Below are 5142 nucleotides of genomic sequence, written 5' to 3' on the forward strand. Positions count from 1 at the left end.
TCCAGAGTATATATACTACCAAATAAGAAAACAGTGAGCTGAGCTTTTTCCAGACCTGAAGGCCATATAAACTGTCTCAAATCAACCTTTTCATGCTCTGCTTGTTAAGAAACCACTACACAATCTGTCTACATCCTACACAGCACAGACCATTCTTTGACAATTCAGGCAGGCAGGACCTCGTAATGGGAACCACACAGATTTAGATAAAGGCTCCATCTGGGCCAGCATGCTCTGCTCAGCAGTAACTCAGAAGCAAATGCGAAGGAGCGAGAACAAGAAAAACATCATATGAGACCACTCCTGACTACTCTCCTGGGCTTGGGCTACCTTTGGTTCACGGGATTTCCTGAGTCAGGTCTGGTTTATCTACCTCCCTCTGAATCTCTCTACCAAGCATTTGTCCCATTTCCTCTTCAACCCAGCTGTTGCTGTCCATAGCATCCATTGCCAAATAACTCTACAAGGCCGCTAAACCTTGCATGACAAAAATCACCTCTTTTTGCATGTTTTGAAGCTGTCTCCTGTTGGCTTTAATTTGATGGCCCCTAGTTTTTGTTCTGGAAGATGGTCTAGGCTCCAGACCACTCGTGGCTTTGTAGATACAGCAAAGTATTGGTCATAGCTCTCATCAACGGGCTCTCTCTCAAGCTCAAGAGTCCCTGTCTATTCATGTTTTCCTAGTACAGAAGCCATTTCACATCTACAGTCATCTTGGCATACCTTCTCTGACTCTTTTCCAGGTCTACTCCAGGGAACCAGAACTGCACACAGTATTCAAGGTTGGGGTGAACTGTGGATTTATGCAGTAGCACAATGACATTTTCTACTCTGTTCTCAAATTCCTTTCCTAACAATACCTAACTCTCCATATGATTTCTGACCACTGCTGAGCACTGAGCTGATGTTTTCATGGAACTTTCTATTGCAGTCCTCTAGTCTTGCTCCTGTATGGTAATGATCAATAGGCTATGAATCTTCATGTGATAACGAGGATTTTTTTCTTGCTATGTGCATTGCTTTACATTATCTGTCTGAATTTCCTCTGACACTTTGTTGCCCAGCCACCAAGCCTTTTCAGGTCCTTTACAGTTTCCTGCAACCTGTATTCATCTTTACTCCACCAAATAACTTTCTCATAAGCCAATTTTCTCATTGCACCATCTGGTCTCTTTTCTGGGTCATCTATGAACACATTGAATGGCACAATTTTCAGCCCAGTTCCCTGCAGAACTCCTCTGGGAACGATTCTCCCCTGCAAGACTTAAATGCTTGCCCCTATCCTGCCTTTCCTATCTGGCAATCAGTTCTTTATTCAGTCTAGGATTTCTCCCCTATTCCATTGCTTTAGTTCCTTAAAAGACTTTGGTTAAGGATTTCACCAAAAGCTGATGGGAAATTCAAGAAGACTGCATCAATTATATCACTCTTATCTACATGCTTGCTGTCCCCTTGATAAATTCATTAGATGTTTACCAAACAGGATTTTCTTTTATGTAATCTGTGCTACTCTTCCCAAATAGGTCATATTGATCCACATGGCCTCTCATTCTATCCTTTATTACAAACCCTACTTAACTGCCCATTGCAGATGTCCAGCTTACAAGCCAGTAGCTGCCCGCTCTGCATGAAAATCAGGGTAGGAGTGCAGTCTGTTTACTTACATCACGAAGCATGAAATTTTCTTTCTAAATCTTTCTGTCTCTATGTACCTATTGATCAATTATTTGTCAGACCTTCTTTCTTTCTTTCTTTCTTTCTTTCTTTCTTTCTTTCTTTCTTTCTTTCTTTCCTCTCTTCCTCTCTTTCTCTTTCATTGGAACACAAATTTCTTTGTTTTACCTTTTTTTCCCCTGAACAGGAAAACACTGTCCAAGTTGGTGATCATGAGAAAAATTTAACTGGTAATATATTTACAGCAATTTCTAATCTTAAAAGAACTATGCACGTTTATCTAACAAATTTAAGATGAGCTGGATATCTCTACAGTTGATGTTAAACTTCCATTATTTTTTTCCTGTCAGATACTTTACCTGAGTTAGATGTGGTAATGGGCATCTATCAGATTTCAGTCACCACAAGCAAGCTAGAAGTCATGTTTGTTCAGTTACAACAGCCAAAGGCTTTCCCACAAAGAGGAAGTTTTAACAGTACCTCAAAGCCCATTTTTGTCACTGAATTTAAAGCAAGTTATTCTGCTCCGAACTTCTACTGAATGTGTTTGCCCATAAGCAAAGATGGTTACAAAGCAGCTCTTTTGTTTGAATCCCAAACTCTTGTGCCTGCAGAGCCGTGTCTGACACAATCACATGTATTTAGGCTGTTCTTTCAAAATTTGCTTCCTCCCCCACCCCATTCCTCATATTCAGATCTAATCTGCTAAGTACACCATATTCTACATTCTTCCTTCCCAAATATTAGAAAAAGCTGTTCTGTTCCTCAGACCAAGATCTCTCATGCGATCAGTGCAGAGTTCTTGTATTAAAATCTCACAATCCTGGGACTTCTGCTATCCAGAGAATGTTCTGCCGACTATGGAAACAGGATGGTCAGTAACTGCTGATCAATAGACAATGGATTTATTTCATCGTAGGATGAAATACTTGTCAATGCCTAGGACTGATTAATTGCTTTTTGCAGCCTAGGACTGCTTTTATGATTTCACATTTGCACAGTACTATATTTTCCTTAATATTTAGTGCTCTTTACAGTCAGTTGCTTTTTAGTTTTGGGTTAGCATACTTAATCTTGTGAACTCCTGAATAGTACTTTGTGTTTAGCAAAGACCCAACTTTCTGCTACAGAACTGGCATGGTAACCCAGAACAGAAACTGACCATTAGAGGGTTTTTTTACATTTTTGTTGTTGTCATTGATATCATAAATGGAAAAAAATATAACTAATAAAAAGATACATCCAAGAACTTAAGAATTGCTGATTTTGATGGTTCTCATTGTGGAACAGAAATGGTCGCAAGTTATAGCTACAAATGCATGAAAAACAGTAAACCTGCTGATTGAATAGCATATCAGTTTTAGTTTAGTTCTTATTTCAAACATTTGTTTAAATCCTTCATTGTGAATCAAAGTATCAGATTCTTATCTGCTGACATTATTGGACTGATCTTCTCAGATTCAACTGAAAACAGACATAGTGGAAATAAGCTATTTATGAAACATACAGTTATGGTGATGTGCCATGGGAATTTATTCATGTCAGATAATCTTCCCACAGGGAAAATGATAGACAGATTATTTAGTATAGACTGATATTTTGTCATTCCCCAATAATTACATTGTGGTTTTTATTATCAAGTGAACCTCTGTCTGTTACCACTTCTATTTCTTACACCGTTTAGAAAAACACTCATAATTAGCAGATATAAGACAGGTAGGGAAGACAACGAGCCTTTATCAGATAATCAGTGACTGGTTCCTCCATTTATTTTTGTGTGGTATGCCAAACCCCATCTTCTCATTGCTCAAGCAATACTTAATTTTCCCACGAAGTAGAACAGCCACAGGGACTAAACGGACCCTGCTGCCAAATATATCCTTGTCTTTGAAGTCAAGGCTTTTTGTAGGCTCTGATCCTTGACGATAAAAAAGAGAGATTGCAATGCAGGTATCCTGAAGTCTGGGTGTGCATTTTCATTTCCAGATAAAAGGGAAGGCTGAGGGCTCCCTTTATGAGTGGGATCAGGCATGGGCTGAGCATATCTGCTGAGTAGACACAGGGAGCGGGACAGGCAGAAAAGTATCTGCTCTGTAGATCTAGGCAGTTACCCATATCCCAGTGTATGTATGACCTTCACCCACGAGTTAGGTCCTTTTGTGCTAAGGACTTTGCAGGGATGGTCCCTAACCCAGAGCCTGTACCAGTAGGCAGCAGATTGCTGCTGTGGATAACCAGGCAAGTAATTTAAAGAGGAATTTGATGGGATGCCGTGAAGTGATAGGATAGTCACAGGCAGCCGCACCTGACAGTAAAGGGCAGCATGGGAAAAAGCATGAAGCCACCTTTTTGAAAAGCTTTCAGGAAGGGAGGGGGGTCTGCACTGCAAATGGATCACGACCAGAGTTCAGCCTCTGGGAAGGCGGGGGGAGGTAAGCAAGCTGGAGCCAGATACAAGTTTTGAATGAAAACAAGGAATGATTTTATGGCTGTGCAACACAGGGTGGCGAACCACTCAAAAGCAGAGAGATTCCAAATGACGGTCTAAAAATGTAGGCAGTGTGCTAATATTTGTTGAGAGTAGAGGAAAGGAGAATTGACAGAAAACCAATGAGAGTCAATTATAGCAGTTTTGTAGAAGTGGACTGGCAGGAAAGACTATGACTTTAAGAAGACAAGCAGAGAGACGCTTCAAGGTCTAGATGCAGCAGTCCATGTCTGGCAGGCCAGAACAATTAGTAGTGAGTTTTCAAACCTCACCATTTCAAAAGGGGTGCTGGCAATTTTTTCCAAGCTGTTACTAATCACATTGCATGCTTCCCACCCCACTGGGATCTACTGAAAAATTCCTAGAGACATTACATGGTTACAAAAGAAAGGAAAGCAGTGCTGAGGGCTACTGAATGATCCATATTGTCGAACTCCAATTATGTGGCATTTATAAAAGATGCTAATTATAATTTTGTATCGATTACTGTCAGGGTGAAGAACAGTTCTCATTATTTGCGGTCACGCATTTGATAAATCCGGAATGGCCGAAGCAAACACTGACTTGTGCAACTTAGGGTTTCTAGATCTTATTTTCGTCTCGAATTCATTTTGGGCAACCGCTGAGCTGAGAGCATCCTTCCATAAAGCGAGGCGCAGAATTAAAATAAGCCATCAGGCACGACGTAATCGTGCCGGAGCTCAAGGCGGGTAGGCCAAAACTCTCACATTGCTCCGTGGTTTTCGCATAGCACGCGCAGATGCCGAATTTGCGCTGCTCCTCCTCCTCCTTCCCCCCCCGCCCGCCCGGCACCGGGCGCGGGGTCGGGTCGGGGCGGGCGGGGTCGGCGTGGCTTGCGAGAGCGAGGGGCGTGGTCTGAAGCGGGAGCGCGGCTTGCGAGAGCGAGGGGCATGGTCTGAGGCGGGGGACGTGGCCGGCGACTGTCCCCCGCCTCCCCGCCTCCTTCCTTCTGCGCATGC

The sequence above is a fragment of the Buteo buteo genome, chromosome 20, assembly GCF_964188355.1.
Source record: "Buteo buteo chromosome 20, bButBut1.hap1.1, whole genome shotgun sequence".
NCBI lineage: Eukaryota > Metazoa > Chordata > Aves > Accipitriformes > Accipitridae > Buteo > Buteo buteo.